Source organism: Serinus canaria, chromosome 2 (genome assembly GCF_022539315.1).
Source record: "Serinus canaria isolate serCan28SL12 chromosome 2, serCan2020, whole genome shotgun sequence".
In the NCBI taxonomy this organism is placed as follows: domain Eukaryota; kingdom Metazoa; phylum Chordata; class Aves; order Passeriformes; family Fringillidae; genus Serinus; species Serinus canaria.
In genome coordinates, this window is record NC_066315.1 from 139,703,624 (window position 1) to 139,714,641 (window position 11,018).

Here is an 11,018-nt window from a genome sequence, read left to right on the forward strand (position 1 = left end):
GAGGTAAGAGCTGAGTGACCGGGTAATTGTCAGAGCAAATCACACAGCACGCCTTGAACACAGCAAGCAAAAGCAGGGGGACTGTGGTTTTCTTATTTACCTCCAACTGATGTACCAAAATGGTAGTTACAATTATATTAAAATCCTCATAATTTACATGTACCTAATACACCCAGCAAGCTGGCTCAGGCACAGTAAATTGGACATCTTTGTAGTTTCCTCAGTACACAAACTCACCATTACCTTCCTCATTTTTTTTAAATTGTTCTTAAAAGTCTGGATCATCCCAGTGCAATGTATGGTGTAAAATTTACTGTGCAGCAATTTTAATCTATAAAATAATTAGTTTTGCAAACATCTATAAGACAGCTAAAGGAATAAAAGCATTAACCCAAGTTTATGGACAGAGAAACTGAGATGTATGCAGGTATTCATAAGACTGCAGAATAAATGTGTTAAAGGTAACAGCTGAGTTCAGCTTGGCCTAGTCTTGACTTCCAACAAGGAAGCTTCTTTTTATATTGGTATCAAATCATTGCTCTTTCATTGGCATTTCTAAGCCTTTCACTCTACATGGGGCAAAGGCACAAGGGCAGAAATGAGCAGCCTGGGACTGGGGATTCTCGAGACCCTCATCCCACACAAGCCTGCCAGGACATGTGTCTTCTCTTGCCCAGGTCTCCAGGTAAAGCTTTCACCTTCCTGCCTTAATTCCTTCCACCTTTAAGTCTCTTCCTGAACATCCTCCATCCATCTTCCTTTCCCAGAGACCTGTTTTGGGCAGTGTTGTGGTTTAACCCCAGCTGGCACCTCTGCCCTACACAGCTGCTCACTGACTGTGGGGGAGGAGAATTGGGAGGGTAAAAGTGGGAAAATTCATGGGTTGAGATAAAGCCAGTTTAATAGGTAAAGCCATGTACACAAGCAATGCAAACAAGGAATTCATTAACATCCCATGGGCAGGCAGGTGTTCAGCCATCTCCAGGAGAACAGGGCCCCACCACGTGTAACAGTGACTTGGGAAAACAAACACCATCACTCCAAACATCCCACTCCTCCTTCCTCAGCTGTTATTGCTGAGGATGACCAGTGGTTTGGGATATTACAGAATCACAGAGCAGTTTGAGCTGGAAGGGACCTTGCCATATTCAACTCAATAAAGCACAAATCCAAAACATACCCCCAAACCAGCTACTATAAAGAAAATTAACTCTATCACAACCAAAACCAGCTCAGGGGACCCCAGGGGAAGGTGCCAGGTGCTCCCCCCAGCCTGGGTGGCATTTCTAGCCATTGCTGCAGCTGCTGTTTCATTCCCACATAGAGGGAATTTCCTTTTCCATTACAGCAGGAGGTCACAGTGTGCCAAGGGGTGCTTTATAAACACATCAGCACCTGCAATTGAACCCCTCATGGCTTAAGGAGTGTTGTTATCTCCTCAGACCAAGAAGCATGGAACCATTCAGCCTCATTGGCCTCCCTGAACCCTTCACACCAAATCCTTAATACCAAAATGCACTTTGCCACACAGTGGCATGTAACACATATCTGTACCTAAATGTTCCAATTTGACACACTTTGCTTTTTAAGTCCTCCCATAACCCCAGCAGTCCCTGTCATCTCAGTGCTGGGGCAGGAATTTAAATCAGCCCTAATTTTGATTGATTGGCATAGTTATTAATGATTGTTTGTGACACATTTTGGAGATGGCCACTGCACATGCTAAGAGCAAGGGGACACAACTGGAGCATCTGCAACAGAAACAGGATGCCAGAGGTTTTGGCACTGTCAGCCCCATTATAGAGACGGTGAGTAGAAATACCCCAGGTTGAGAAGCACAGCTCCCAATCTCTGCTCCAGCCCAGACTCAGCTATCACAAACTTTACCCACAACTGAGCCAACAGCAGGCAAATAGCACTTGGACTGGGGTGAGGGTCCAGAGGTTTGACCCAGCATGGCTCAGGTGAAGTGTCCAGAGCCAGGAGTGCAAGCCAAGACCTATCCCTGCATCTGATGGCTGGCATGCTCTAAGGCTCCCTTCTTAGGGATTTAAACAAAAGGAATTTTAATCTTTTTTTTTTTCTTTTTTTATGCCAGCATTTGAATAGGATGGGGGAATGGAAATTTTAGCACAAAGCACAAACACTGAAGGTCATGGAAAGGCAAGGAAGACATTGTCTCCATTAATATTAAAAGGAAGACCAACCCTGCTGTATCAGAGTAAAAAAACTGAATACTTCTTTTGATTGGGAAGAAAGTTTCTCCATGCCTGGTTGCAGTGCAGCATTGCACATCAGAGACTGCTGAGGCTGAGAGCAAGGAGAATTAATTACTTTGCTTTTTGAAGCATGGACTGCTCTGCTCTGCTGTGCCAGCTTCAAGAACGATAAGCACTTATCCAAAGAGTGCAGTTTTGTCCTCCAGCGTGGGAGTTTGCCCATCTAAAACACAGGAGGCTGCTGAAACTCTGTTTTGTTTTCTTCATACTTGGCCTGCACTTGAACTTGGACATCACCACCCTCTTTTCAGACTCTCATTGAGCAATTTTGTGTCATCCTAGGGAGGGACGCTAGGCTGAGCACTATGCTGGCCACAGTGCCCTGGTGTCACTGTGCTCAGCACTGTCCCACAGTGGGGCTGCTGCCACCATGGCACAGCACAGCCCCACAGCCCAGACAAGGCTTTGCCAAACATGAACTTATCTCCAAATCACCTCCCCTCAGAGGATTATGCTTTTGTAGAACCATAGCATATGCCAAGGTGGAAGGGACCCATCAGGATCACTGAGTCCAGTTCCTGGCCCTGCATGGGATACCCAAGAATCACACCCTGTGCCTGAGTTTCAAGAACATTTCAACATCTGAACAAAAGTGACTGCACCTCTCTCTGAGGGAGCAGGTGGTGGCACTGAACAATGTCTTCAGCACTTTGTCCTCAACTAGACAGCAGCAGAATAGGTTTATTGATAATGTGCTTGACCTTTTGGCCTATTTTGTTGGGTCTCTTATACCTCCCACTCCTGCTTATCCATTTAGAAGGTGGTTTATTTTTTTTATACAAGTGACTTGGGAACTGAAGTCATACAGGTTGATGAGACTTTCCTGCTTTACTTACAAATAACTTCCAGGTGGCCCTTAGCAGGCGAGAAATGTTTTTGCTCAGTAAAAGCACAACCTACTAATTCAGGGCATCTGCAGATGCTGCTGCACTGACCTTCATTAGGCAAAATTACAGTGTTTAGATTTTCACTGTAGTGTTGACACCCCTTCTGAAAAAGAGCAGTTCCCACCTCTCCCAAAGCCACTGCTTGTGGCCATCTGCAACTTCAGCTTGCCAGAGTCATAACTCCTAGTGCTCCTCCTCATGCCAGCTTTTTGGCAAAAGCTGTTGATTTACCTAAGCAGTTGCAAAAGAACCTAAGGACACGGGCATGGGGCAGTTTTTAAATGAAGAGCTCCTGCTGGCCTGTTTTAAACAGATTCTTACAGCAATACTCAGTAAACCTCATCCCAGTTCTCTCTAGAGCCAAAACTGGTATCTCCTCTGCATCCTGCACACTTAAGTTCTTAACTCATCTTCCCAGCCACAGCATTAATAATTTTTAAAACGAATCCAATATGCCAAACATAAGACTACATATAAAAGCTGCTTGGAGCTTACCAGGTTTTATCATCCATTTTTTGATGCCAGCTAGAACTGCCTTATCTCCATGCCTAGCATAACTTTTATTAATTTGATACTACTGAAACACAGTCACCAGCACCTAAGAAAGTCAAGGATCAAGCTGACAGACAAGAAAAATCAGCACTTCTTTTCAATCATGTTCTCCCTGAATTATCCTTTGCAGGTAACCATTTCTTAATTGACACCCATGCTTGTTCAACACTAGATCAGACCTTCAAATATGACCCCAGGCTAAGAGCTTCTTAAACCCATCACCAATTCAGGTAGCAAGACAGATGTAAAATGGTGGGGAAAAAAACAGTTACGCCCAAATTGTCTCTGTTGTAACTGCTGTTCAAAAAGAGGGACTGCAGGTCTAAGGCACCAATATAATTTTTCTTTGAAGTCCCTTCCCATCCTTATTCCCCAGCTCTTTACCAGGGCTGCAGTGCCAGTCAGTGGCTGCTTTTCTGGCAAACACATAGCAAAGCTGAAGCCTGACACACAGTGGCATACTCAGAAAAAATGCAAGTCTACAAAATTGCCCTTGTTTATTGGCTTTACAACTGCTCCCTGCCCAGAAGCACCTAAGAGCAAGCTCACCTGTTGGCATATACTTAACAAAGCTTGCAATTTTAAGATACTACTCTGAAAGGGAAAAAGATTAAATTTTCATAGGTCAGAGGATGAGTGATTTGGCCCAATGATTAATTTACACCTCAGGTCAAAAAAAAGCAGTGATACAGCAAGGTACATGATGATGTAAATGATCTTGGTAGTGACAACAGTGCTGAGTTACAGAACACCAAATGTGGGGGAGATGCCATGTGCTGTCCTGCCCCTGCCCTGGCTGATGGGGACACACAGCCCTGCCCCACGCCCTGCTGCCCAACTGCCACTTCCAGGGCAGGGTGCTCCACCAAAGCCCCCAGAGAGCAAGCAGGAACGAGCCCTTGCATTAAAAAAGCATTAAAAACCAGCTCAACCCATGGAGTGTGACTGAATTCCCTCTGGCTTTGCAGCCATGAGGGCATTAGGACTAAACTACTCTTAGTCAGCCCTCCCCAGGGTCAGAGTGCTGCCTTCATGGTCAGAGCGGAACAATCTATCACTTTCCTGCTTCCTACTCTTTTCCCTGGATTCCTCCTGCTTTCCCTCCCCTTCAGCACCATGCCCATGCATCCTCTTCAGCAGGGCTTTTCTTCTAAACAATGCAGCCAGGGGTCATGATTAATCACAGAGTTTTCCATACTCCATTTCCCTGCTCATTGTCCCACCACTTGTCGGGAACCTTATCTTTATTAGCTGGTCTTATCATGACTTGATTACACATTAACAGAAACTCCTTACTCAGCAGGATTTCCTTGTGGCCTCACAGGGCAGCTCTGTGGAGTGAGCCACCCCACTAGGGCCAGCCTTGGAAGTCATTGATCTCATTCAAGATGCACAAGGGGACACAGAAAGATCTAGGAGAACTTTGAGGAACTGGCAGGAGCAGATTTAGATGACAAAGACTTTCTATAGGGTAGCAGACACATTAGGTTATGTTGTTTGTATTAAATTATACAGTAAATATTTGGGCCCAATGAGTTGTGCTGTAATAGCAGCTACAGAGGAGTCTGAGATCCTTCAGCACAGAAACTGCATCCAGCTAAAACATCCCCCTGCCCACTTAGCTACTTAACCAGATAGTACTGCCCTAGGGCCTGTTGTTATCTGTCTGCTTTCAAGAAATTAGACTGATACAGTTCCTAGAGATTTACCAGACCTTCAAGGTGCAGTATCACCACACCTACACCTCCAACACAGGATTTTCTCCTCTAATTCTACGACCAACTTGCCCAGGAAAGGTTAAATGATATCAATTTATATCAATGGCTCTTACTATTTCTTCTTTTCTTGAAAGATGCATTACACAGAGGAATTTGCTATTTGAAAATGACAGAAAAATGGGTGCAAGGTAGGGGGAAATGCTTTGCTAGAGATGAGAAAATTTCTTAATGGGTGAATCTGTGAACCCCACGAATCCATCTCTTGCGAAGGCAATGGTTCATCCAAGGACTTACAGCCTGGTGAGACCTCCCAGTGTCAGACAGTCCAGGAGAGAAGCAAGCAGAGCTCACCATTTGGGTAATCACAGCTTCCCTTTTTTTTGGAAAGAGTGACATGTCTGCAGTGACACAGCAATGACTGCACACTCTCCTCTGCTCCCAAAACAGTCCATGCACATCCCCATGGGGTGGCTCTGAAGTACAGAAACAAAGAGAAGGTTTGGAGAAATCATTAGATGCTCGGTTACAACAGCTAGAAAAAGATAGGGTAAGAGAGCACAAAAACTCTTCTTCTGAAGTAGCAACTCCAAAAGCTCTAGCAGCATTTAAGGACAAGAATTCTTGAGTTAAACTGGTTACATTCATCAGATCATCTGAGAGAACAAGTAGCTGATATCTGGAAAACAGAGATGGATGTAAGCAAGGGAAGTGGTATTAGACTAGTTATCACCCTAAAGGGGTGGGAAAAAAATAGAGTTGGTAATTTCCTGCCTTCATGACAGACAGCAGAAGAGGCAAGAAAGATTATAAATTGCTATAAAACCAGTATTGCTACTGGGCACATGATTTTAAGTAGCAAGGCTCAACTTCTGAAAATGGTTTGGAGTTCTTTATGTATGATGGCAGTCACAGCAGGCAATGGGTGAAGATCCCTGTTACAGGCTGCCCAGGCTCACTAAACTAATGAGGATTTACATTCTGCAGGTGCATCTGGTGCCCCTGTAAGTCTTGTCTGCCTCTGCAAAATCCAGGCAGTAGCTGTCAGTCCAGAGCAGTAGAGCTGAGAATATCCTTCCTCTTCCTCCTGTGCTATTGTGAAACATTAAAATTGGCCCTAATGCTTTGAATGCAGTTTCAGATGAAAAAGAAGGAAAGTAGACTTAAATGAAATAATACTGCTCTAACTAAAACATAGAGGAAAACAAAAAATTAGGTTGTAACTACGCCAGTGAGAGCAACAGACATGCTAGGAAGCTTTCACCATGAATGCAGAAACTGCCCAGAATCTCCAGGTTCTTAAACCCCTTCAGGTGCTCCCTGCTCAGGGAGCAAAAGAGATACTGACCACTGACCCAATGGTTCAAGTGAGGCCTTTTTTCCAACATACAAGTCTCATCTCAGACAAGAGTAACTTTTTTTTAAAATTTTATTGCAGTGAAAAGCCACCACCACCATAACAGTTTTGGAAACAAAGGCTGCAGAAATGTTTTGTCCCAATCAAAAAACAGGCTCTGATTTCAGCTTTTAAGGGTTGACTTGAACTTTAAAAGCAAAACAGAAAGCCCATTATACCTCCTAAGATAACTGAAATGTCATTTTAGAAATAAAAACCTGAAGCATTTCATCCTCATCAGTATCACCCAAATAAAATACTCTCATGTTGCAACCCCACCTCCCACCCCATACAATTTCTTTGCAATTCTGTTCCAGTGAAGCCTGTACATGTTGCAGGCACACACAGGTCTGATCTCCAGCTAAGAACCTCTCTTCTGCACATACCAAGGCTTTGCCCCTTTATTTTCACATTAGGAGCCTTCCCTTCTACAGCCTTCAGGAACAGCAGTTTTCATCTCAGGAGGCTTTCCTCACATACCCTGGGAAAGGCTGTACCCAAGAGGTGCCAAACCAGGACCTCCTCAAAATGATATGGCCATTTCCTCATCCTTGTCTGTCCTACTCCCTCCTGAATTGTACAGCCCCACCAGTTCAACCCAGCCAACTAAGGAAAGTCAAATAAATCAAGCTCACTGTCAGGTCACACTTCCCACTCTTCCCCTTCCCCTTAGCCCCCGAGGATTTTTTTGGCATGCTGAGGAGTGCTGGTCTCCCTGGGGAACCCCTGCCCTGGCTCTGCTCATCTTGGACTACCAAAGCCAAATCAGATGTTGATACAGCTAGAGAGGAATGTTTGCCCTGTGAACGAGCAAGGGCTGCACTTCAGTTTGAATATTGCTAAGACAGAGCTGTAGAGTAGGAAAAAAACCAAATATTGCTCTGCTGGATGAATCAGAGCACTTCTAATTACAGCAGAAGTTTGAACTTTTATAAAACTTTTGAACTCCTGTTTTGTAGATCCCAACCAGGTTCTTCTAAGAACATCAGTCCCTAAAGATGTGTTGTGTAAATTCAAAAACCAGACTACAAGGGCCAAAAGAACAATAAAAACTCTTTATGCCATAAGTTACATAAAGCTTTAGGGTCTTCAAGCTTCTTGAAGCTGCCTCAGAATCTTTGCTTTCCTCTTCCAACATTAATTGGATTTTGATCTTACATACCTTGGGGAAGAAAAGCGAGACAGAACAGAAAACATGAGAAGATTAACTTTCCTAGCTGTTTATACATTCAAAACCCCAAACCCTCTAGCAGCTGAGCTCTGAATCAGATTTTAAGAAAATTATTCTGTATGTAAAAGCTCCAGAGTGAAAATACCAAAACATTAACATTAGTTAAAGTTAACTCTTTAGCTTAAACCCCTAAAACAAATAAGGCCAATGCCCAAGGCACACACATGCCATTGTTGGGTTTTTTTTTGTTGTTTTTGTTGTTTTTTTTTTTTTTTTTTTTTTGCAATTGCTTAAATTCTTAACAGCACTAAGCACAGGAAGTTCAGAGTCAATGGACAACTGCTTAAAAAGACAGGTAAGGGGTGTAACAGGCACACAATCAAGGCTTCCTTCCAGCCAAAGGCACATCCCTGAGACCAGCTGGGGGGACAAATAAATACTGAGCAGGGTCTCCCTTTGGCCCTCCTCCTTCTGCGGGGCTAAGGAGTCAGTAGAGGAGAACAGAGACAGAGAGAGGTGCTGCTTTTCTTTGCAGTCTGAATGGAGACTACCACTTCTTGAGCCCATACTGCAGATAAAAAAGCACTTTGAAAAACATTCTTTGATCAATGAATACAATCCCTAATTAATGTTTTTCTTTCCCATTTTCAAGTCCAGTTTAAACCACAACTTCTCAGCAACTTTAGATCCCTTCCTGACTGATTAAAAATATTTTTTCACCAGAAAAACAGTACTTTAGGTTTCTCTACCTTGTTCATTCACCACCACCACACTACTTTGCCAAAAAATAAAAAGAAGCCATCATGCTTCATGATGGAGAAATTGCATTTCTCCATCACAGTACCTGCTCGCCACAGCCTGGGGCTATGAGCACACCTGCACAAGCACCAGAACTGAAGCAATTGGATTGCATTGATCCAAGATCCTCTGTTCTACAGGAACCACACTGTGCAGGAGAGGCACTCCATGGACTGCAGAAGGAGGCAGCAGTCCTGCAGCCTAACCCTTCATGTGCCCTCTGTGAACTCCACACCCCATGGCCCAGGGGAGCTCTCACAGCACCAACACTGAGCAGTGCCAGGCCAGTCAGTCTTAAGGAAGACAAGTGCTTAAAAAAGCCTTTTCAGTTGGAGTAGGTGAGGGAGCTCTGATTTTAAAAGAGACTGAGGGGTCTGTTAGGATTAACTACAAACTAGCCTGGGTTCATTAGGGAGGGCTAACTGATACACTAACTTGAAGCCAAAGGGAAACAAACTGCAAAGAAACTTCCTCCATTTAACTAAATGCCACAAGGTGACCTGAAGTCTCTAGTGTGAAGAGGCCAAGCAGCTTGAAAAGCCCAAGGGTTGGCACAGGCATCCTCCCAGCTCCAGGGGCAAAGACAAGTCAATGAAACCAAAAATAGGCAGATCCACCTGCTGTCCTGTAATCCACATCCAGTCCAAGGACTAAATACACACATCCTCTTAAGAAATACTTGTAAATATTCAGCTGCAAGAGGACTACTTCCAGTGGTTTTGACGTTGAACATTACCTCCAGTGGCCATGATCCTCATCACAAAGGGCTAGGATTGGTCTGGCAGTCAGAGAAACGTGGCCTCAAAATCTGATTTGATTCTAACGGCATTTTAGAAGTGCTTTGCCTTTTGGAGAAGGAGGAACATTTTAAAAAATGAAGCTCCAGAATTAAGGTTTCATCATCACTTTCCCCCTCCCCCCCCCATCCAACATCAACAAGATTCTGCACAGGACTTGCCAGCATCCCATAGCTACTGCTCCTTCATGCACTTGTGCTCCCAAGCAGTGTAATCACTCCTAGATCCTGTTCCAGATGATGAAAGGGTGAGCCATGGCTACAATGGAATTCCTTTCATCACCTGAACAGTGTGCTTGAAAAACACAAGCAGCTGAAGTGTTCTCATCTTTTCAATTCTAGAGAACAGCACATCATCACCTTTTAGATGTAAGTACTTCTGCTTAATATGCACATATTACAGTATTTAGCTTAATTAATCAAATCATGACAACAGACTCAATTCTGAACTTCACACTTACTATCATCCATGGCAAAATAAGTATCTAGGGATGCTTAGAACAAGAAAATCCATTTACTAGTGCAGGCAATAGCAATGCTAAGAACATCTTCACCAAAATTAGTGCTCTGTCACACTATGGGTAGTACAGATGGATCCATCATCCTAAGTCTAGCACAGAACAAGGGAGAGTATGAATCATCTTAATTTATGGATGCAGAACAGGATAACAAAGTCATTACAAAGTGACTTCTTGTATCAGAAGCTTCAAACTGTAAACTGGAGTGTATCTCTCCAGCTCACAACTGGAACCACCAAGCAATCTTCCTCCCTGGTAAGGTACACAGGGATACATAAACACAGAAAGAATCTTATGTTGCAGTGCAAACAATATGCTCCCCTGAAAATGAAAGACTCTCAGTTTTCCTAGTGCAATCATTGGATGACAACAGATAATTTCTTATTAAGTCACTGGAACACATCACTGAGCTGGGCTGAGAAAGGAGCTGTTGCCAAGATGAAGTGACAGGAATGACAGATGAAGCATTTGATTTCATATTCTTGGCTCTTCTGCTGACTCTTTATGCAGCTGGAGCAAAATCAAAAGGCACACACTTGTCATGCTCTTCTACTTAGCATGGACCCAGCCTGTCCAGTAAAAGGAGCACAACTAATTCATACAGTTCTTTATGTACCAAGTCCATGATTTTCTTTGATGCCACTATGGTAACAAACAGGAAAAGTGCAGTCAGATGAACGCTGAGGGCTGGAAGAGTCAGAGGATGCCCAATGTGTCCATCACCAAATCAGCTACAGTAAGAGCCTCAAAAGGAGTTCTGGCAGCTGTGCACATCAGTCTGGAATTGCAGAATTTCAAGCTTACCTCTGGAAAAATAAGTGATCTGTATCAATCCCACAAAGTTTGAGGGTAGGTAGAAAGATGCTTTCTCCCAGATGACAAAGAACTGACAATCAAGTTAAAAAA